General features: G+C 39.5%; 1 protein-coding gene across 7 annotated transcripts in view; it reads right to left on the bottom strand.

Annotated features, from left to right (window-relative positions):
- Positions 1-24850, bottom strand: part of CELF2 (CUGBP Elav-like family member 2) — a 559698-nt gene that overhangs the window by 466103 nt on the left and 68745 nt on the right. The window lies entirely within an intron of this gene.

Genomic DNA, 24850 nt, shown 5'->3' with positions numbered 1-24850 from the left:
TCTTTCCATCAAGAGGAATAAATTGGAAATGATGCCAGGAATTTCAGGTGAGGAATGACATGGCCCTTCTCAAAAAAAAGATTTTTTTTTCAAAGAATTAAGGGAATTAAATATTTTCACTCAAAACTTTTCACTCAAAACTGTTGTCAATAATAATTCCTTACTATTACCTTAGTAGATTTCAAAGTGTTTGAGATTCTTAACAGAAGCACATCTGTCATAAGGAGATCTAGACTAGGATCCCTGAACTTATTCAGGCATCTAACTCACCGTGTAATCAGTAGATGCTAAGTACCTAACTGTATTTGAGGAAGTAGAACTTGTGCCCGTTGACCTGTCAAGCAATTGTCAGAGCTAAGAACTGGGTTAAATTCCTCCATGTCACTTTAGATTAACTAACGTCCTCTCAAAAGTCTCTGCAAACCTTCTGCAATACTGAACCATAAAATGTCTAGAAGGTACTTCTACGTTCAATGGGGAGATTGTGTGAAAGTGTGGACAGGACATAATATCAGCCTAAAAACATCAACGCTTCCAGACAGTCAGTTATCAATGATTTAATTTTCTTTTGTAACAGATCTTACAGTTGTCTGGTGAGCAAACATTCCAAAATCTGAGAAAATTTCAGATGTGTTTTTTCACCTCTAAGTAGTTTCCTCTGCAACTTCTTGTAACGTATTCTCCTCAACTACTCCTGTAGGAGGTGATATGCTTTTCCACAGGGTTCTTAACCAGTAATTAACTAGAATAAAGTGATGAAATATGAAAAAAAAAAATAGCCACCGTGATCAGAATCTCTAAAGCATTGTTTGGTTATCATTAGAATTACTTTATGTATCAGTATGGAGGGAATACATTTCCCACAGCTGGAGAAGCAATTGCCCTTAAAAGTTCCTCCCACTTTTTGGCTAACGTTGTAGGGACTATGGACTAAAATGCATTAATCATTGAGCTTTCTGTTAGCAGAGAGAGCTGATTTCCCCTATGGGAGTGGAAGTCTTCCGTAGATAGATGAGCCTTAGTCCATGCTCCTTCATCTCTCAGCTGTTTGTATGAGACTGCAGCAAGTCCTGGTAAACAAGCAACATTCATAGGATTCATTGGAAGAAATGTCTTCTGGCTATTGGAGTCCTTCAAGCATCTGACAGCACAAAGGCCAAACCTCAAAAATACATTTAGGCAGGCATGTTAGTCAAGCTAGATGCATATTTGCTCTCCATAGTCATTTCGCCCCACAGGGCTAATAAGTTTTATTAGACCAATGCACCATTCACATTAAATCATCGAGTGAATGTCCTGGAGGATGATCTGCAGATGGTCTGACTGCTTCCCATCAGGAGGTAACTCCCAGGAAGATGAATGTCACAGGCTACCTCTACAAGTGTAGTATGTCCACTGACTAAGATGAGCACATCTTAGATACTTTCCTGGATCCCTGGTTTTGGGAACAGTAGCAGAGAAGAGCTGAAGGTACCATCTACATGAGAGGTTTTGCAGGAGACAAGTGAACAGAGGGGATAACATTTGCAAGATGCAGTAGCAGCAGGAGGATATTTTTATATCTACATGTGGTGTAAGAAAGGGCCTTTGAGGGGGGAACAGGGTGTGCAGTGTTGATATGCTGGAGTCCTGAATGGCCCAACTATGCTTTTGAATCCTTCCTGGTTAATAGAAAACGCTATAGTAAAATTTTATTCAAGAATAAGCTGGGGTGTTGTTTAGAAACTGGGAATCGTTTAGAACATTCATTTTAATGAAATAAAACAACCAGGAAAGATGGAGAGTTTCTCAAGGAGGAACAGCTTCTCTCAGAGTAGAATAGATTTAAAATCTGTTTCACTGATATAACTCTGAAAATCCGTGATTGAAAACTCTAGCCTTGAGAAGTTACAATACATCATAAGAAAAAGGTGAGTCAACATGTAATGTTTCAATTATAGGGTTCTCAAGAGTACACAGGTGGTGTAATAAGTAAGGTCACGGTCTTTCCATCAGCAGTACCCCTGCTATTGCTGCAGTTGCTATGAATGGGAAACAGTAATACTTATGATTGTGAAAAGACCAAAGTTCAGAGCAGATTGATCTAATGTTCTGAAAGGTAAATAGATAAAGATTTGTTATGTAACGAGTGCCTATGGTATTTATACTGGCTGGTCTGTCTATGTGTGGTGGTCATCCAGACCATGGGGATGAATAATATATATAATAGAGGGTAGCAATGACATTTAAAATATTCCCTGCCCCCCCGGCCAAGGACATTATTGTTTCAAACAAGTATCTTTTAAACCTAGATTTTTTTTTTTTAATTTATTTTTATTTTTTCCATTCTAGACTGGCTTGTGAAAGATCAACAAATTGAATAAGTTCCCAGTACAGCCACCCACCAAACCTGCTAGGTTATGCCCTGAACTGGGAGTCTGTGGAGCTGATTCTGTTCCCAGCTTCGCCATCATCTAGCTGCACTCTGTGCTCGTTAGACTGTTCCCCTCATCTTCCCACATCTGTGTACCATTTTCTCAGATTTTTCCCCCACTTTGCTTTGTCGGTTTACCCTAAGCTCCCACGGACTTGTGCTAGCTCTCGTGTTTTACTGCTGTCGTGGCTTTGGCCTGAGCACTAATGTGAGTAATAGTGAGTCCTGGTAGGCTATCTCCACTAGAAACTAAAAATGATTGCAAGTTCAGATGCTTCTTTGATTTCATATGCATCCATCACTAATGACATGCTGACCTACACAATCCATATTAATAACCAATGTGACGTGTATTAGTGATGTGACACAGGTTTTCCCGGCACAAAACTTATTCGCGAGTGGAATGATTGTGCTCCAATAGAATAGGAATGTGACTTCCAAGGGCCCTAACATAAATGGAGCTCCTAGAGAAAACATCTGTGTGATTAGAAGGGTAAGAACAGACTGAGAAAGGAAGCGCTAAGGAATCTTCATTTTCCATTTCTATCTCAGTCTCCTTTATTTCCTAAGCACTGAGGAAATTAAAAAAATCACAGATAGCAGGGGATTACCAAAATTGACGTTAGAGGAGTGTAAGTTCACTTCAGACATAAGCAACTCAACAAGGAACACTGCACTGGTGGTTTAATCAATGAGTCTGCAGGTACCTTGCCTAAGGGGTGTTTCATTCAAAGCAGAACAGACCCAGTGTCAATGACCATCCGTCCACCATGGTGATCTGTTTTATCTTCTTTCTCCGAACTCTTTCTGCATCTGATAACTCTAATACTGAACTTGCAGATTTTTCGAATGCAGGCTGTTCCTGTACTTTCTTGATGGCCCTTTCATAGCAAGCTTCTGAAACATGACTGCTCCATTTCTTTGGTGGACTTGACACATGGAAAAACTACACCCAGAAGGTTTGCGGTAGGGCATGCAACAACTTCAAGGAAAAACACACACTGTCATTTCCATTCTTTCATATTCAAAACTCTAAGTACAAGACAAATAGGAATTTCAAACTTCATGTACCTGATCTATTCCTAGCAAATGTAGTTGGGCCATTATTTTTGGGATATTTTCGATGTATTCGGATACAACATCACTCAGGTTACTCATTGAAAACGCACACCTGATAGGGATTACTACTAAAAGAGCCTGAGCTTTTTAATTTCCTGAACTTGTGCCTTAAAATTCCTAACGTTAATGTTCCATCAATGCTTTTTTTTTTTGCATTTTAATATTTTATCTTACTTTAAAATGCAGTGAAATAAGTGACTGTGATTTATACAGTAAGCTAATAGTATTGTCGAATCCATTCAGCGTCCGCTTACCTCTAAGGCTCTTTTCTAGTAAGTTATCACATGAGAGGGTACTTTTAATCACCTATTTAAAGCTAGCAGTGTGTTCTGAGAGTTAATTACTATTATATAATATTTTATAATCATTGATCTTCTATATCCCCCAACTGAAAAACATTCTTAATTATGCAGAAAGCTAGACATGCCTAATACAACTATTAGGCACTATCAGATTTTGCAGCTACTCTTCCCCTGCCTTGCCTGCTGCAGAAGGGAAGCAGCGTCTTTCGTTCTATGAAAAATACCCATCAAAACCCAGAGAAAGCCAATAGAGGTGGCGTTGTCCAACTTTATCTGCCTGTCATTAAGATTTTTGAAAAGAGACAAAAATGTTGAGTTTCCTTTGACATATTCTAAATCATTACTGATTTGTTGACACTCACATAGTTGCTTTGGTGGCAACAGAGGAAAATTTTTGAAGTGGTTGTCAGACAAGAGGAAGATGTATGTGTGAGTGGAAGAGACAAAGGGGAAAATAGATTTACAGAATTTACAGAAAGTTGCTTTCATTTTTTTTTTTCCCTTGGTGAGTGTTTATTTATTAAAGAAATGCCACATGCATTAAAGAAATGCATGAGGCAAATAGAAGCAATCTGCTCATGAAATTCCATTTCTATATTTCTGTTACAGGGACACCTTCCTCATCACAGGAGTGTTAATTTCATCTGGTTGACAGCTATGGAAATAACCTACGTATTTAAGCAGTGAAAAGAGAGGTAGAGACACATTCACACAATGCAGTCTGTTTTCTATTTGAATCTAAAATCTATGCACTGTCCCTTTAAAGGATACCTTGCTATCTTGATAAAGAAAACTAATGAGGTGGCCTTTCTAGGGCTAGTCACATAATAGCCATGGTGACAAGGACCTCTATCAAGAAATAAAGCAGAAGATAAATGAGATTTTTCTAATATCCCTTTCACCCATTGTTCACAAGTGTCATGCGATACAGCTCCTATTTATCATGAGATAGTAGATACCGGGCACTATTCTCTAAAGGAAGCCTAAATTGCAACATTGTATTATTAACAGCCAATAAACACTCTTTAATCCTTCCTGGGTTTTTTTTTTGGTAACTGTGCAAAACCACATTTGTTTGTTTTTATTTATGGACCTAAGGGACATTACTTATATTTGTACTGGGTGTCCACACAGCATTTAACAGTAAAATGACAATACGTGTTTCAGTCAGCTAGCCTGAAAACTAGTCCCACCCACCCTGAGAAGAAGGGTATTACACCTAGACCTCCTTTTCTCAAATCCCCAGCTTCTTTTATTTTACACAACATTGCTAATACGACGTCTCAAACTCTGGCACAGCTTTCCCCTTTCCCCCATGTTCCAGCCACAGCGTACATGGAGGGTCATCCTGCTCCAGGGACACTTTGGAGTGTGGGGGAGTGTGGCCGATCTCTCTGTAAATGTCCCCATTGGGTTCCCTTTTTCAGTTTGGAAATACCTGACCTTCCCAGGTGTGCCTGGACCTAACTTATAACAAGCTCAGAACAGGGAATACCTGTTGTGATGTCCTGCAAAAGCAGGGGACTGAACTCAGTTGCTCTGGATGTGCCCTTCAGACCACTGTTCCCATGGCAGTAGTTTCCTGTGGTGTTCAGGACTTGCAAATCTTTATTTCCCCTCTACTCCTGTATGGTACAGTAATGTACTATGGTTCCCAGGGGAGCCAGGTAAATTAAATTTGATTTTTTCCCACACTAAAATATTTTATTTTGCAGAATCACAGAGTCACAGGATGTTTGGAGACTGCCTAGCTCAACCTTCCTGTTCAAAAGGTTGGTTGCCCAGGGCCTTGTACAGTTGGGTTTTGAATATCTCCAAGGACAGAGACCCCAGAACCTCTCTTGGCAGCCTGTTTCAATACTCAGCCACCCACACAGTAAAAAAGTGTTTTTCTTATGTTTAAACAGAATTTCCTGTATTTTGGTTTGTGCCCATTACCGTTTCTCCTGTCACTGGGCACCACTGAGAAGAATTTGGATTCCTTTTTTTACTGCCCACCAGCAGGTATTTATACACACTATAAGGTCCTCCTGAGCCCTCTCTTCTCCAGGCTGAACAGTCCCACCTCTCTTAGCTTCTCCATGTTCCAGTCCCTTAATCATCTTCATGGCATATTGTTGGACTCACTCCAGCACGTCCATGTCTGTCTTGTACTGGGGAGCCCAGAGCTGGCCAGAGCTCTGCCTAATGTAGCCCAGGAAGCCACTGGTGTCATTTCTTAATATTGGTTCTTGGATAGTAGAAACAGATTACTCTGGGTACCTAGACTTTGACTACTGTGGGAGCTGGGGCAGAAAACCTTTGAGGGATAAGGTGCACAGGAAATGTTATTCAAAATTTAACTCTTCTAGTAAGAATGTTCATAAAATGGTTTGTGAGCACAGGGGAACTCACCTGAAGTTCCTGGCCTAGATCCTCAAACGGATATTACGTTTATATGGCCTCCAACATCCAAGCATTTGAAGAAAAAGATAGCCTTCCATACAAAGCAAGTATAGGATATTTAGTCTGTTGCACTTCAGATACACCTGAAACAGTGAATTAGGAGTCCGAGCACCACACTCTTTGCTTAATCTGTGGAAGTGAAGGAGCTATATTGATACATCTGTATGAATGATATTATTTGGACACTGATCGTCTTGGTGAATGGAATGTGGCTGGGCAGTAGTGAGGAAACCCACCAAGTGGCAAAGGGAGAATAGCACCAGGGAATGAAACATTGAGGAAAAGAAATTCAGAAACAAGGGAGGTAGAGAGAAAGGGATGGCGAGAAGAAGGAGTAACCAAGAGGAAAGGAATTGCCTGGTGTGTAATGTGGTAACAGCAGTTAAATGCACAATTAATACATTATGCCGGATTTGCCCATTGGTGTCTGTGCAGAGAGTGACAATGAAAGGAAGCTGCTGTGCCGAATGGGGAGGATTTATGCCCCAGTCCATTGATCCACTTTCAATATTTGGTTCATTCTTCTCTGAATGAGCATGCTTTGTCCCTGGGTCTTTTCCAAACCGCTGGCACCTTGCAGCAAGTACTGAGTTACTTTACGTTCAAATAAACGTCTGGAAAAACTGTGTAAGATTTTGATTGCTGTTTCATGGGATGAAAAGATCTGTATAATTTACAATCTGTGCAGCTTTACTGCTATATAGTCACCTCTGGGGTGTCAGGCAGGCCAGCAAGCTATCAGCAAACAGTTTTCTGCATAACTGGAGAGGAAGGGAAAAATCCTAGCCATGGATATGGGCAAAAATCCACTCTCTCATGAAAACTCCCACTAAATCTTTAATGTCCAGGGAGAACACCTGAAAATGCCTACGCTTAAGGCACTGACTTGCAAATTGGATCCATGATTCAGCTACAAATTTCCATTGTGACCAAAGGATATGTGCTTGATTTGAGTGTCTCTGTTTCTCTAGAATGAGGATAGAGCTTTCTGTTTCCTACCTTTACTATCTTACCTGTTCTAAGCTGCAAGCTCTTGGCAGGTAGGAGTGGAAAATATTTTGCCCGAGTAAAAAACTGATAAAGATAAGAGCAATAGCTGTCTCTCAGGCAATGCTTTTCTTCTGCAGATATCCATGTAGTCCGCAAAGTATCATTATTTAAATTTATAAAAGCAGAAACTGAGGCACAGGAAGGGGAAATTACATGTCCAAAGTCATGACAGGAACATCAGTCTGATCTCCCAAGTCCCACATTTCTGTGCTTTACTTACTATGTCCCACAATGATGCCTTTCTGGGACACGTGGAGTAATAGTGATGATAATAAGCACCAAGATACCTCCTTTGAAAGGTCTCATCACATATCTGGCTGCATGCAGCTCAATTTATACACCTTGGAAGGATGAAGGGCTGAGTCAATATAGCATTAACATAATATCCTGACGGCTGCTAGCTTCAAAGACATCTTATCCCATTTTTCATGAGAAACAAGACTTTGAAAGGAGAGCAGTCACGATACAGGTAAGTGCCACCTTTTAAAATATGATCAAAGTTGAAATGCACTGTAAAGTTGCCAAGTGACCTATATATTGGTTTATAGACTGTAGTTACTAGATCCATTATTTCATACATAGTGTTTCTAGCCTGCATGGTCCTGTGACAGGGTAGGAGAAAAGGAATTGTCTCTTTTTTTCTCTTGGGACGCAAAAAGGAGCAAAGGACAATGATGAAGTTCAGATGCTATAATGAACAGAAGAGCCTTAAGTAAGTTCCTAGTACTGATCAAGACTTACAGTAGCTCGCCAACATGTCAATGGGCATGAGATTCCTGAGTACCTTTTGGATCTCAGCCTCAGTGGCTTCATTGTGCCTTTTCTAAAGGCGCATTTCATGTCTTTTCATTCATTTAATTTCAAAAGTTAAATAATAATGTTTATTTCCCTACCTAATGGGCTTGCTGTGAGGACAAATGTGGTAGTGGTTTTTTAGGCACTCAAATTCTACGGTACTGTAGAAACATGTAGAACTGTAGAACAATGAAATGTAAAAGTCGGTGGGAAACGTCTTTCTGTGAGTTGGCACCAGCTTCACCTTACATCATTTGGACTAGATGATCTGAAAGATCCCTTCTAACCTAGGCAATTTTATCATCCATTTCTGGTAGATGTCTAGTCTGGTGGGGGCTCTACTGCCTTCCTTCTTAATCTATTCCAGTGCTTTATTGTCTTCATTGTTAGAAACTGCTTCTAATGTCTAATCTGAATCTTTCTTTTGTCATAATGTAAGCCTGCGATACCTTGTTCTGCCCTTTGCATCAGCTTCTATTTCTGATAGCCTTTCCTGTCTTTGACACTTATCTTATCCCCTTTAGAATTCTTGGCTTTAGGTTAAATAAAGCCTAATAAATTTAGACATTACCATCACTATCCTTTGGGATCTTTCCAGAAGATCTAAAACTGGCCAAAGAACTGCAATTGAGATTTTCATGGTTATTATATTGTCCTTCAGAGTGGTTTCTGTCCCTCCGGGATTTGTGTCATGTGCAGTTTTAGTGAACACAAGTCTTTAATCCCTTGTTGAGGTTTTAAAGGGGACTCTCAGTGCCATCTAAAGCAGAGCTGAACTCCCTGGAAACTCTGCTTGATAGCTCCCTCTAATTTGATAACAAGCTACTGTTGATGAATTACACAAATGATTTTGCACCTTCCCTCTCCTAATTTTCCTTGTGAGAACATCACATAAGGCAATGTCAAAAAGTGTACTAAAAAGTCAAATGATCTGCTTTCAGCCGCTCCCCCTCTGTCCCCAAACCTTCCCGCTCCAGTGGGTGGCATCTAGACTGTTTTGACACAATTTCTGCTTGGCGAATTTACGCTGACATTTGTAAGTACCTAGAAGAGTGTGTTTGCATTAAATAGTTCCTAGAGAATAACGACATGTGAAATATTGTAGGTGTTGTCTTCAGCAGCTGGGTCTTGGAGCTCTTAAAGACTATTCAGGAGGAGACAAAGAAATAGGAAGGGTGAGGTCAGAGCACTGCAGAGTGACAGGGAAAAGTAGGATTTACCATTTGGCCTGTCATAAACAGGGTAGGGAAAAGGATGGTGGAAAGCACGTCCGGGGCTGATTTAGGAGAAGAAATTAGGAGCTGCTTAGTTTTTCTGAAGAACATTACTTGAAAGATAGTGACCAACAAATAATATGCTAAAAGAAAGACTGTGATGACCAATGATGAAGTAATTCTGAAAAGCTAGAGCTGGCGGCTACATGAAGTAGATGGAGCTTCAGTTATTGTCTGATATCTGAATCACAATCCCACAGGAGCAAGAAGTACTCCATGTGCAGTGTGTGTTTCTTTGAACTTGAGTCCTCTAACAAATATATCACATGAATCCTGTTTTCTGTACGTGCCCATGCAAAACATTCTACTGTGTACACCTTTAATTCAGAAGGAAGGCTCAACACAAAAAATACAGAAAAAGTTAGCAATAGTACTGCATATGGAGCTGGAAGGCTCTCAAATATTGTGTTAGATGTGGTGTAACAGATACATGGAACGGGAGCACAGTTTGCATCTCATTTTCAAATAAAAATTCCCTGGGAAAAAAATCACAACTAAAATTTTTTGCAACTTTATCTAAGACAGTTTGGAAGACCTTGCTATGATTAAAAATACAGCATGTCATGAATTGAAAACAAATCAAGACATTTAGGTATTGTATTTTGTTACCCAGTGAGACTTACATAACTTTCATGCCAATCACCGAGAGACAATACAAAGAAAGTAACATTTGCTTCTGGACAATACAATTTTTAGTGGTTTATGATTAATTATAAATGAAGAAAGGTGCTGTATGTAGCACTGTTGAAGTATATTCAGCAGAACGGTGTCAGAGGAAGCAATTTCTGGAAATCTAGTTTGTTATGTGATATGTCTCGAGTTACAAAGTGGACTAGCTAACCATTTCAGACCGCTTTCAGTTTGCACAGCCTTCTGCTGAACACAGAAGAAATATCATTACGATATGGCCTGAAGAGGTCTCTTGGCAGGGCAAACAAGCTTCAGGTTACCGCAATGGGGCTGTTATGGCATCCAGACAACCCATTTGAAAGCTACCTCTTGTGTATCTATGCTATATGGTAGTCACTAAGAGCATTGCGTAGTTTCCTCTGTGATCACCAAGTAGACAGGAGTTAATGGCCTTCCAGAGTGCACTGTTGGTGATATAAAGCACTGTACATTGATATTTCAAGGTAAAGAAGCGCTTCTAAAAGGCTGCCTGGAGAATATTTACTGTTATCTGCGTGCGATACTTGTCTCCATGGGTGACTTACTGGGATTTGAATTTAGGATGATCAGAACTGAGAATGCAAACTGCCCCGACAGGACGTAACAAGGCCAAGCTCCCTGTGTGCTATAGCACATCCTCACTCTTGCCTCTCTATAGAGCTTAGTGCAGGATTTATTTACATGCACTCACTAGATCAAACAAATATGCATAGAAGGGGAAAAAAATTAAAACAGCATTCAGATGGAATTTTGTTTCAGATCATCACGGCAGATATATTCAGAGACATATTGCAAGATGCCTATTAGAGTGCAATAAGAGAGAAAGAGCTCTTTCTGCACAGGGTCTAAGATTGAGTGTCTTTTCAGAATTGACTATTAAGAGGAAATAATGCTATGTTAAAGAGGTAAACAAATGACACTGCTAACTCTCATGGTTTTATATCTGGTCTTGCAGTATTTGATTTTTTTCTAGCTTAATGACTCATGTGACTTGGGAAGAATATCTGTTTTCATGTCTTTATGGTTGTGGGAAAAAACTTTTCCCACCCCAAAGAACTTTAAAACTCCAACGTCTCAAGAACTGGGCAGGGAGCAAAAAGCCTGCGGACAAAAAGACTATTAAAAGAACTTTTTGGAGTGAACTCATGATTTTTTATTGCTTGGAGTCAGCAATATGGGGAGGTATTGTGTGCTTTTTCAGAACTAAGGAAGGATTTCTTTTGGTACTGACCCAAGTGGTTTTTTAAGCTGCTGTCTCTGAGGCTGCTAATAAAGCATTATCCCCAAAAAACAGGTTAACGTGTTTTAAAGCTCCACTCTAATTAAGGTCCCGGAGTTCAGTTTCTCTGAAAGAAAGAGTTTTGAGAGTTACGTGGAAACCACAGTGCTGGTGTTTGGGCTGGCAGCACAGCAGCTGAGATGCAGCTCGTGTCTCTGGTGTGAAAGGGTCTGAAGTCTCCAAAGAGCAATAGAGTTAGTGAGCCGCTGTGGTCACAGGGAGAGCCTAACAACCTGAAATCTGCTATGCATGGGTACATGGATGTTGTGAGGATTTAATTAACACTTGGAAAGCATTTTGAGGTCCTCAGATGACAAGGTTTACAGAACTCCAAATGACTGTTATTATATCCCCTCTGTGTTTGTGGTGGCAGATAGCCAACGAGAAGAAACGTTCAACCAAAACCAGGCATTTTTCCCAAAACCTTTGTTATTTCTAGGCTACTGTTGGAAAAAAAGGTGGATCTGTATCCAATTTAGTGAGTGCAAATTACAAGTGGCTTTGTTGGGATTCCTCTGTACTTTTGAACATGATATATGTAGCCAACAGCAAGCTGTCTTGCTGCCTGAGTATATACTTATTACCCAGCTAAATCAGAGAACTGGTTGCAAACTCTAATATTTGAGTAAAACCCATCTATCTGTGACATTTCTTTGATACAGAATACCATAAACAAATCATTTCCTCCATCTGCAACTTTGCTATTTTTGAAAACAGTGTTCATCTTGTCAGACCTCAGCATATATGTTGAAAATAAACCCTAAACAAAATAAAACCATCTCAAAACAATGCACCGTATTTCACACTCGATTCTTCCCTGGGAGAAGTTGAGCTATAAATTGCAGATCTTAATCACGGACCTTAAGGCCTGATATGAAAGTGCCCAGATGTTGTTCTGATGACAATAGCATTAGAACGTGTCTATAATAGATTCTTCTATTCTAGGTGCATCTTCATCTATATGTGCACAAAGAATATACGCAAAGACTTTTCTGGCAAAAGAAGTATTTAACCCATGACATCTTTCTGTCTCATTTGCTCAGGAACACTTTGTCATGAAGGACAGATAAAACCCATTGCTAAGTTTCCAGTGAACGACACTATGAATAGTAGCAAAATGATTGGGATCAGCAGGATTGGGTTTTGTGCATCCATACAGATCAGTAACCTGGATTATCTCGGTTTCATCTGTGTTTCAAAGTGATTTCGGTTCCTACCAGCAGATTTCGGCTCCTACTAACTCCTACTAACAGATTCACTGTGTGGCAGATATAAAATAAAGAATAGGGACATTGTCTTGATACTATTCCTGGATGAGGAACTGGCTAGATGGCTGCATTCAAAGGGTTGCAGTGAATGGCTCGATGTCCAAGTGGAAACCAGTGACGAGTGGTGTTCCTCAGGGGTCAGTATGGGGACCGGTGCTGTTTAACATCTTTGTCGGTGACATGGGCAGTGGGATTGAGTGCACCCTCAGCAAGTTTGCCAATGACACCAATCTGTGTGGCGTGATTGACATTCTGGAGGGAAGGGACGCCATCCAGAGGGACCTGGACAGGCTTGAGAGGTGGGCCTGTGCAAACCTCATGTAGTTCAACCAGGCCAAGTGCAAGGTCCTGCACCTGGGTCATGGCAATCCCAAGCACAAATACAGGATACTTACAGAAATACTTACACATTTCCCTTATTTCCTAGCTCTGAGTTGCAATGAGCACCAACTTCAGTGGCTGTCTCTGCAGGGTTCCTGCACCCCAGATAGCTCGGCCAGCCACAGCTCAAAGTGGTCAGAGCTGCCTGGGGACTATAACTGCAAAAACTTTGACGTTAATAGTAGTGTTGTGGTGGTGGTGTCCCCTAGCTGACTTCCAAAATCTCAGTGATTAAGTTCATACTCTATTTGCATCCAGTACCTTTGCCAGGTGTCCTCACCGTTAGTTGTAAGGTGTAGTGTCAATTGGGAAGGGGAGGGAAGGGGAGGGAAGGGAAGGGAAAAGGAGACTGGAAATCCTGTTCTATCACCTGGTTTCTGACCTTTTAGTAGACAGATGCATTAGATAGCCAGAGCTGGCAATAAAACTAACCTCATGCATGGACACTTAGGTCTTTTTTTTGGGTGGCACAACTGTATTCACTAACCAGGGGGGTGAACAGGTAGCAGTTATTTGCAGTTCTACCTTTTTGCAGTGGCTCAGGAGAAAGACTTAGTTAATGCATAAATATATGCTATCAGTACATATATGTGGAGAGCATTAAATCCTCCTTTCCACCAAACTTCCTTTCACAATTTATCCAGCTTAAGTGATGTTGATGTGAGTCATATGTTTCTATTGTATTTTTATGCTAAAAACATTTCTACAGTGTAAACACATACAATTATATTGCAGATGACTGATTCATCGCTTTTTCCAAATTGATCTATACCGCAGCCATGCAAGGCTATTAACATAACCAAACTCTGGATCTGATTTTACTGCAGAACTCAAAGCTGCTTTAAAAAAGTAGATACAGAAATGTTAATATATGCAGCAGAAGGTATTTTAAATAAATATCTGTCAGATAGTTAAATCTGTGCCTCCCTAGTGTTAATTATGGAGCAATCAGAAGAGGACAGGGAAAAGAATATTTATTGCAGGTTGAAAAGCCAGTTACTAGGTCTGTATCACAGCAAACCATGTGGACTTACCCTTAGAAACTGTCTTTCTGATGATGGATGGAGTTCTTTATAAATATTTTTCAACCTGTATTTGAATTAGGGATAGAGATAACTGGCCGGGAACAATTCAAAAGCAATTAAAAGCGATGGAGAGAAAAAATACTGATCTGGGGCAAATAATGTAACCATTTGCCCAGCTATAAGGACTAAACTAAAGTCTGTCAGGGTCGATGAGAACCTGAAAAGCTGAAAGCTATGCTTTCGTACAGCCCAAAAGCGTGAGGCATTTAGACAGCTAGTTTCCATTAATTTCCGTGGAATTACTGACTCCAAAGACCTGTATGGATCCTGGCTTGAACACTTTGCTAGATCTGAGGTTACAAATGTATTGGATAGAACTGAATTTTTCATCTTGTGCCTTGGGGATTTTGGAGTCTAATTCTCATTGACCCCCCAGGGAGGTTGAGCACTGAGTTGCCAGGTCTTCTCTGAAATCCTTGCCACAAGGTGCTAAGTTATGCATGGGCATAATTGCAAAAGGAATGGTTAAACGTGCCTATCTGTTCTCCCATGACGTTCTTGTGTATGTATTTCAATGAACCCAAAGGACCTAATGTGAAAATACTATATACTAAATGCTACTTGTCTCTGATCTGCTAGCAGTTTATTAATAACGAGCCCCTGTAATGTCAAAAAATCCAGTGAACACAGAACAGAAAGAGGTCAGTCAGCAAAGGTGGGTCTGAACCAGATAAATCTGACTCATTTTAGACCTACTGCATATGAACAAATTCATCTCTGCATGAACATCCACCATGCAGACATCTGCACGACCAGAACTGGATTTGGGAAATTAGCAAAGTGGCAAAGTGGTGATTGTGTAGTGCCTGTGATGAACAAAACCAACAAAAATTCTTACCCTGTCGAACAGAACTGAATTGTTACTTAACAGAAGGAAGCTGAGATGTGCAAAGAAAAGTTCAGCATCTTACTGGCCCCAGAAGCCCTAGATGCTGCCTATTTCTACTCGTATAAGCTTTTTACCAACTGTCCTGAACTCACTAGGAAATCTGTGGATCAAATCCAGTGAGATACAAAAATGAACATTTCTGGCAGAAACCAAAGAAGAGAAGTAAAGATGTAGGGGTTAAGGGCTTTATTTTTGGAGGCTTTGTGGTTTGTAAGAAATCAAATATTAAAAAAGAAGTTATTATAATTGCTCTCTTCCCAGTCTCATCCTATTCACAGTGAAAAGCGAAGTGCCACGTTCTTACATGGTTAGAATGACCACTGACATTAACAGGAAATGAAATGCTCTCTTTGCATCCGAGTTCTCACCAGAAAATAAGAAGTGGTTACAGTGACAAATGCACTCTCCCACTCCTGAACATACATATTTTTAAGACCAAAGCCATGCAGTGAAAAAGACCTCTTTTTGCTTTCCCATTTCCATCACAGAAAAGTGTCATTCTGGAGTATTCTGCAGCATAAGAGTCAGGAAATTCAAAAGTACTGTGTCCCAAACCATGAACATAATGCATAGTGATTTCACAGTGCATCCACACTCCAAAATGCAGTCTACCGATGCTGACAGAAAATACTACACATATAGAAATGGACCAGACTGTAGGGTGCCTGACAGCAGCAACATTTGATGATTTTGGTCTTTCTGAGCACAACTTATACCGGCTGATACATTGGTGAGAGCTTTTTACATTGGTAATGACAGTGTCTCTGTATTTTCTGCATAATTCTCTCCTTCCCAAGGTAGAGTTGACATTAAAATAGACATACAGATTACTATCCAGCTTCACTGTTCTTTTCATGTGATTTTTCTCCATCGTATATATCACAAGCCACTGTTCTCCTGTCATGAGTCAGCGTTGAAGTTGCTTACTGATAGACTTCTTCAGAACTCAAGGACTATCAAAGCTCATTGTTTTCTAGATGCTTTTTAATATGATTTTCCAGGTATCTATTAGACTAATGGCACTAGAATGCTCCTGTTAAAAGGCTGATTCACTCTTTTGGACAGAAAAGCAACTAACGAGGCAGGAGCTGCTAAGAAGATGCCTACCCACTTACATTTTAAAGGGCATCTCATTTAATGTGTAATTCCTCTGTGGTTAGTTGAGTCTTTGGAATTCTTTTTGTCCCATAAATATAATATTTCTATGTAAGGCAAAGGAGGGGGTGTCATATATCTCCAGGGCTGCGTAAGTAAATATTATGTTGTCACCTAAACCTCCAGAAGCAGGACCCTATCGATGATCTTTCAGAAGTTCCTTTCTAAGGTGTCCCTGCCGATGGCAGGGGGTTTGGAACTAGATGATCTTTAAGGTCCCTTCCAACCCAAACCATTCTATGATTTCATGTGGCTGTGATATCAGCTAGACTAAAAGAGAAGATGTCTCACTAAATATGGAAACTCAGATTTGGGACATGAAATATTAGGACAAGCAAGTGTGAAAGTGTCTACTCTTCCACTCAGCTACTATTTCAGGTAAATGTAAAAACTGGCACTTAAGTGAGAGATAAGTTAAACCCTGGCTTTTGTTTCTTGAAGTACTACAGTCTCTCAGAAAGCAGCGGTAGACTTGAGTCCCAGATAGGGGCAGAAACAAGCATACAAGGAGAAGGTGGGGTTAAAGACCCTAAGGAAATTAATTTTGCATGAACATATCCTGCCTGTTGCCTGAAATTAATGGTCTCAAGGATTTTAAAGCCATAGAGGACCATTATGATTAAGTAGTTCGACCTCTGTGTAGTCTGAGTTCCTGCATAACACAGGCCATACTTCATCCGTGATTTCTGCCTCAAGCCCAACTATATGTTGTTAAACTAAGATGTATGTTTTATAAGCATATGTGATCTTGATTTAAGGACTACAATGACACTTAGTAATTTGCCCCAGTAAGTTAGCTCATTATACAGTTAAAAAATAAATGAGTTTCCTTTTAATTCTAGTTTGAACTTTTTTTGATTTCAGCATGCAATTATTAGACCTTATCCTGCCTCTGTCTGCTAGATTAAAGGCCCCTCCAGACTCAGCATAAGTACTTGTGCAAATACAGACTGTGATTTAAGTTACTTTTAAATCTGTTCATTTGAGCAGCCAAACAGAGGATTCCTTTAATGTTGCTGTCAGAATTTAACTGGTTTCTTTGGTTTTGTGAAGATAAGTGATTTTTCTGAGGCATTTTGCAAATATTGTTTTAGGGGACAGGATATTGCCCCATTTATCAAACTTTTTCAAGACAGTCAGATTAGTCCCGTGGCCTTCAATATATGTGTCACAGTCACAGCCAACTGAAAGGGATCTCTGGATTGTCTTATCCCCCTTCTAACACTGATAATGAATAAGAGGGAAATACATTCAGAAATGTGGACCTCGTGTAGAGAGGATTAGATGAGAAGTAGCTCATGTTGTGCAAACCAAAGTTCAATCAGCTTTTGATATTGGATTGATTCCGTTGCAGACTGAGGCACTTACACGTGCACTAGTTGCCAGATCCTTCACAATAGTTAATGGAGATCTAACTAACAAAATCAGTTGTCTAAGGTGTGATCCATTTGATGACATGCAAGTATTTCTTGTGGGATTTACTCTCTGATTGCCTATACTCCAATGGCTGTATCAAGAGGGGCTTGATCCATCTGCCCACATGTTGGCATCGAGGTTATTGGAGATGCCACTGGTGCCTCATCTGCTCTTCAGCTACCAGTCCAGATGGGCATAGATCTCTCATAAGTCCTGCATCATAGCCACCGATATGGGTGAATGGCTAAGACACACTTCATCAGCACAGGTTGCAGAAGATACATACGCATGGGCAAAAGGTGGTCATGAGAGCTCAGCTACACAGCTCACAGATACACAACTATATGTTGACACCTAAATTTCAACATCTTAATCTCAAACCTATGGAATGTGAGTTGCCTAACCTTAAACCAGCACTCTAGGGAGCAAACGTAATCCTTTACCCCCTCACCGATTTGCTGAAGTCACTTGGGGTGGAATAGATGTCACCTAAAATCAGGGATAGAACTCAGCTGCCTCAAATAGACATTTAGTATTCATTATGTGTTCTGGGTTATTTTGTCCGGCCTCTAGTTTCTAGTTTACAAGATCATGGGCCTGCTGTAGGCCCTGCATCATATCTGCCACCCCATATACATGTTTTGGATACCAGAGCGTGTCTCAAATGACCCTGGGCACCTATTTTAAGCAACTGACTCCTACCCTATGTGTCTAAAACGTGTGTTGTTGAGGTCTGAGCTAGACAATAGCGGCTCTTTCTGGAGTCACTAGAGAGAAATAGGTACCTTCGGACAATAATTCATTTGACCTAGCAAAAACTGACTGTCGTGGAGAAAATTAATAACACTTAAGGAGTAATCATTTCTTTCTGCAGACTATGCAGGGAACATGTGTAGTTCAGATTTAGAGAAGTAATTTTTAGATGCCTAAGTTAAGGCACATGAACCTTGTCCCAAGTGACCTTCACTTGTGCCCTTTGAGATGAAATGATATGGTTTACTTGACAGAAGACCTAAGCCATTTACAGAAGGTTTTTGTCCTTTTATGAGAGAAGCGGTCATGTTATTAAAACACCAACATAAGAACTGATTACAATCCATATTTGACATGCATTAAAAACTAACTGAAAATTAATTTACAAGACAAAGCATGTTATAATAGGCTGTCAATATATTCAATTTAAAATGTACCACATATGATCAAAGAAAGCCACCCAGGGGATTATACTGTCTGAATTCCTCAATAAAATGGCAACCTTTAGATGTATTAAATATTAAATTTGAAAAAAAAAAAAAAAGTAAGAATGAAAATCTATAGCTAAGAGAAACACAAGCCCAGAGGGAGAATTCAAGATCTGTTTATGTGTAATTGGGTTTTGCTTTGTGAAAATCTTGACAGCTAGAGGAGCTGCCTTACTTGCATGAGACTTAATCACATTCATGGATCTACATGCTGCTAACTGCATACTAAATTCCTGAAGATTTACAGCCTTTGCTCTGATTTTACCTCATTTACACCACACATTGCCCTGTAGAGTTGCTCACCACATATGGGGGACTGAAATTTTAGCATTATCTCAGTATCTTAATGACTAATCCTGAATGATGAAACTGTGCACACCCTGAAGTAATTTAAGCTGTGACAGTCTGTAATTCATACTGCAAATCAATGAAACAACTGACATATTTTATAATTTGGCATAGGCACATGTGTATGCCAGATTAATAAAAATTGGTACAGACAGATAAAATTTTGCATTAACATGTTATTTAGCATACTTTCATAATCAGTAGTTTACAAGTTAAGTTATGACACATTTGTAAAGAGAAGGCTGCAGCTTGAGCAGAAAATTAGCAACACTGTGAAATATTGGTATATTGTGCTCCTTCTGACTTCAGCATCAAAAAAATAAGAAAACATCAATGAGATCTGGATTGGTTAACAGGGAGCTTCCTTCTTTCAGAGTCTCTCCTAGCTACAAATTTGGGCTCTTCCCTTTCAAATTCTGAGCTGTTTTCATCTCTGTTGTCCTTTCTTATTAGCATTTCCTCGCTCTGCCTAAAAGACGTTGCTTTCTCACGTCTTCCCATTCTGATATTTTGTTCCTTAGAATACTCCAAACCTGAATAATTAGGGCATTCTGTGGTGTAGGTGTGAACTCCATCGAGCTGAGGATGTTTAACCACCTTCTCACCTTCAAAATTTCTACCCAGGGCTCAGCTTTAAAATCAGCTATTCCAAATCATTAAGTCAAGAAGACAAACCTGAAAAATAGCAGATGATGGAACATGAGATTTGGGAGACTCATGATGGATATTTACTGGGAGGATTTCAATGTCAAATATTAGCATTGTCTTTGTGAACTTTTGAGAATGTAAACCTGGGGAGAAAAGGAAATGGAGAAGAGAAGAAAACAAGTCCAACTCAGTTTGTACCCAATGTATATTGTTAATGGGGAGAGATCATCGCCTCTTAAAATGCAGAGTTCAGTCCAACTTTGAATGGCCAATTTTGAGGTTTTGGAATGTTATGAGTGAGAATATCTTGAAGATGAAGCACTGTATGCCTATAAGTGCAAATCATGGGCCAGAAATCAGAGTTAATGAGGAAAGCCAGCTGAAACTGGGCAGCCAAAGGATTTTGAAGGATTTGCCTTGGGAGTTTTTGTTCTTGTCTGTTGTTCTTACAAAGAAAAAGTAATGTAAATGGTGGAATAGAAGGCATTCTCACCCAAAACGCTTCATGTCCTAATATTATGCAAAGCTGTACAACACTCACGCTATTGTGGTCCTGTCTGTTTCTAGCCCTGGGACTTCTCTGGGCACATCATCGCAGTGTGCATGATTGACTAAACCAGAAACTACAGCAAGTGACGTTTTCCAACTCTGCACAGCACACATTTCTGAGCATATTTGGGTAATTAAAGTTAGGTATTCAGTAAAGAGATGCCTAATGAATGTGTATATCTTTACTGGTAGAGTCTCCTGGAAATGAGGCAGACTGGATCATTGAGTGTGATTTAGGTTTTTGAAGCCTTAGTCCCAATTTAGGTGGAACGGGGATTTAGGCATTCCATTTCACACTGTCTACTTAGCCAATAAGCTCCTCACAACAAGAGTGATCTTCAGATCTGAAGACATCTGTCAGCATTTAACAAGTAAGAGGAAGCTCTTGGTTAAAACAGAATGGTAAGAATAAATCCAGGATTCCACACTTGATGAGAAGGAGACTTATAAGATGCTGGATGTGTATTCTGCCACACATCATCTGCCCAGCTTTAGCAAAGTCACTTTTCTTTTTTATTCCTCAGCTTCTATGTATAGAATGAAGGAAAAATTTCATTCTTGCAAGCGCTGTGTGTATAATATATGTATTATTCTTTAGAAATACCAACACACTAGAGAGAAGCAGCTAATATAAAACTCTGGATGAAAAGCTTTTATGCTAAACAGAACTTCAGATTAGCCTCTATGCCTAAATTTCCAAGTGTAAAAAATTGAGATAATACTGCTTGCTTAGAATCTACAAGGGATTTTGAGGTCTGTAGAGGATGCCAGCTTATATAAGTATGATATATGCAATGTAAACAGAGCCTACATAAGACTTTATGAAACACTTAGACCTACCCACCATAGGTAGACAGTGTCTCAACTTCCTTTTCTGAATTTCACCCCAAACTGTATGATTTTTTGCCAGTACAGATTAAAATATTGTTTTCCTGAAATCAATTAAACACTAATTAAAAACTGGAAAAGACTTAGATCGGACAATCCTTTAATGCAATCAATTAATAAAATAAATCCAAAAGCTGTCATAATGATGAAGGTTGGCAGCAATCCATTAGCTATTTCTGATTTCATACTATACAGTATATTTGCTTTTTATCTCTGTTTTAAGAAGTGGACGCCGACATTAAAGCCTATTGTGGGCAGGCTGGACAAAGTTTGAAGGACAATTCTGTCAGCTGCTTAGTCCAAGACTAAAAAGTAGAACAGTGTTGATTTCACAGCCATAAGCTAAAAATAAAAAAAACCCCAACACCACAATTTTTATGGAATTCGGGGCTTTGAGCTTTTGAAAATAATAAAATGAAGAAAGAAATCATAGCAACTAGCCTGTTTACCATAAAATAAGAGCATCAGTTTCTACCTGAAATAGTACAGTAGGAGGAAAAAAATCTGTGGTTTTGGGTTTTTTTTGGTCAGTTGTACAGAGAGTGGTGTGATGCAAATATCTAATGATGATATAAATTGTGCACATTTGTTGTTAGGTCTTTAACTCAGTATAGACTTAATGTTGAAGATGTTTATAAGTGGGCTTTTTCTCCAAGTCAATACGTCATAATTTTATTGCAGGTAAAATTTAAACAACGTCCCCAAATATGAACGGTTAAGACAATGAGAAAAAACAAGATAAATACTTATGATGGGTTAAGAATCCTGCAAGAATTGTAGGATAGTGTTAGGGAAGACGGCTCCTATGGTCCCGTCTTCCTGAAAAAGTATTTCTAGAAGAAGATTAATCCTTTCTCAGTATAAGAGTTTAAATGAGTTATTTTGCTGCCCATTGAATACAAAGGGCAGTATCAAGCTTTGTAAGTTTTAAAATATTAACATCTGAAAGCCTAACTCAGCCCATGCTCTGTTGTGTTAAATGTTTTATAAACACATATAGCACCCTGAGCACATTCTTGCTTCACCAGGATGAAGCCAGAGTAACTTGGGAGACATCCAACTTTCAAACTGAAAGGTGTCTTGCAGAGTTGGTCGAGGATCTTCCAATAAAATAAGTTTTCCTGAAAAAACATAGAATTCTTGAAAACACATAGCAGTTTTGTTAGGAAATAAGCTCTCACAAAAGAAGTAAAAGCAAATGTCACTCCAAAACTGTTAATAACTTGGTGGTTAGGGAGCGGATCTGAGGTGTGGAAACAGGTTCAGATTTCTGATCTGAATTATGCATTGGAGGAGTTCGCTTTTAGCACCATGCTGGAATGTCCTATTACTGTCCTGTGAGGTCTGCCTCGTGAGGTCTGCCTCTATCTCTTCAAAAAACTTTACAGTCTTACTTTAATTCTTGCTTGGAACACATAAATCTCTGGAATCTCATAACCTCTTTTCCCCCAGCACAGCTCCTGCTTGTTGTAACCATAACTTATCAGACAGCCAACAAGGAAAAAAAAAAGTATTAAATTATCCTGCATCTAGACAAGAAATATATACAGGGAATGATCCAAAAGCCACTTAAAAGCATGAAACATTTTATGGGATTGGATTGTCCCAATATAAATTTCACATCTATGCATACAGTGCTTATAGGCATACAACATGTAAGCTACACTGATGTTTTCCGAATATTGAGATGTATATCACTCTAATGGGATGATTCAGAATAGAAGTAATCTCTTTTTTATGTTTAAATATTTCTGTACACCTAAAATGCCATACCAACTAGCAGAGATGACATGTTTATGTGCACCTATTTATGAAGAGTAGATACCATTTGTTTATGCCAATGAAAGACAGGGAGAAGTACATATATGAACAGGTATATAAATTCATTAAATTGCTTTTTATGTGCACATCCTAAAACGTAAATTTGCAATTTGCCAATCCATCTTCTTCCAGACTCTCTCCAATATTGCAGCTGCAGTGAGAAATCCAGAAATCATTATCCAGCCTTCAATCAGTAGCTTACACGCCGGGGTAACTTGCTTTATCTTAATAGTAAGATAGCGACTGGCAAGAGCAATAACACTGAGATAAGACTGGATTCATATCGCTTCTTGTCAACATTCTTGGCACACCACTCGTTTTTTATTCTTGAATAGAGACCCAATCAATCCTAACTCACAAAATTACTAGTGGCAATGCCTGGAATGTTGTAGAGCTTTAATGATATATCAGTTTGAGAGACATTCGGCTTTCATAACTTTTTATAGAACAGTTTGCAAAAGGATAAGCTTGTTTAATTCAGACAGAGAAACATATTTCATGAGGTGTTCTCACATCACTGAAGACATGCACGAAAGACAGTTTGTCACTGTCATCTTTGCTTAGTCCACTGCAGGGGTAACACATCTGCCCTGTGTGGAATACTGCCCTGAGAGACGATCCAGGGGGAGAGTGAACTATTTGTTAGTAACATTTAAAGGTGGATCTAAATAGATACGAACATTTGGTTCATAGGCCTCCCAGTGCCCAGACCTTTACAGATATATCAATTTTTGGGGCCTACAAGAAAGTTGGAAAGGGACTTTTTTCAAGGGCATGTAGTGACAGGACAAGGGGTAATGGCTTCAAACTAGAAGATGGTAGATTTAGTTTGGATATCAGAAAGAAATTTTTCACTATGGGGGTGGTGAGACACTGTAACGAGTTGCCCAGGGAAGTTGTAAATGCCCCATCCCTGGAGGTGTTCAAGGTCAGGCTGGAGGGGGCTTTGGGCAACCTGGGGTAGTGGGAGATGTCCCTGCCATGGAGGTGTTCCAACACTCATGGCAGGGGGTTGGAATGAGATGACCACAACCGTTCTGTGATGAAACATCTCCAGATAAAGCAGACTACTCTCCAGCCTCACAATATGTCAGTGCCTTACCCCAAAACCACTGCAAGTCCCCAGCTCTGGTATGTTCCCTGCACCAGGCACTACTGCTGTTGGCTCTGGATGTCCAAGCTTGACACTTACCACCTTATAGATGTCATGCAATACATCCACCCTATAGATACTGGCTGTGATCTTAAGGAAAGTGCATTGTTTTTTGTATTTCGGTTTCTGAGGAGCAGCTAGGTATGTATTCCAGCCAACCTGTTACTGAACACGTAACATTGAACAATGGTGTAACACCACCATTGAAGGTACTGGAGGCTTATTTGGCCAAATGCAAGGAAAAGAATAATTGCACTTGTTAAATAAATGAGTCAAGTGATAGTGAAAATAGGGAATGGACTTCCCTGAAATACAGCATCAAACATATACCTCCTAGTCATCATGCCTGGCTATATTTTTGCTAAGAATACAAGGCGTACGCAGTCCAATTTCCTTCACAAGCTCACACTTGTTTAGGATATTGGAAATACTTGCTAACCACTCTAACTCATAAAGACAAACATCCTTCTCACAAGGATTATAGCATAGGTTTAGGATGATCTTTTGTTTTATGTATTCACCTTATATTTGTTAATTAAACTTTTTAAAAAAAAAAAATTTCTTCATGACTTTTTGGTAGAAGCCAGTATTAGTCTTCCACGATGTGAAAGGAGAGCAAAAGTAATTAGAAAAAAAAAAAATTGATACAAAAGTAATCTTCC

The sequence above is a fragment of the Larus michahellis genome, chromosome 1, assembly GCF_964199755.1.
Source record: "Larus michahellis chromosome 1, bLarMic1.1, whole genome shotgun sequence".
NCBI classification, from domain to species: domain Eukaryota; kingdom Metazoa; phylum Chordata; class Aves; order Charadriiformes; family Laridae; genus Larus; species Larus michahellis.
The sequence above is the reverse complement of the archived record's forward strand: the minus strand, read 5'-3'. Positions and strand labels throughout refer to the sequence as shown.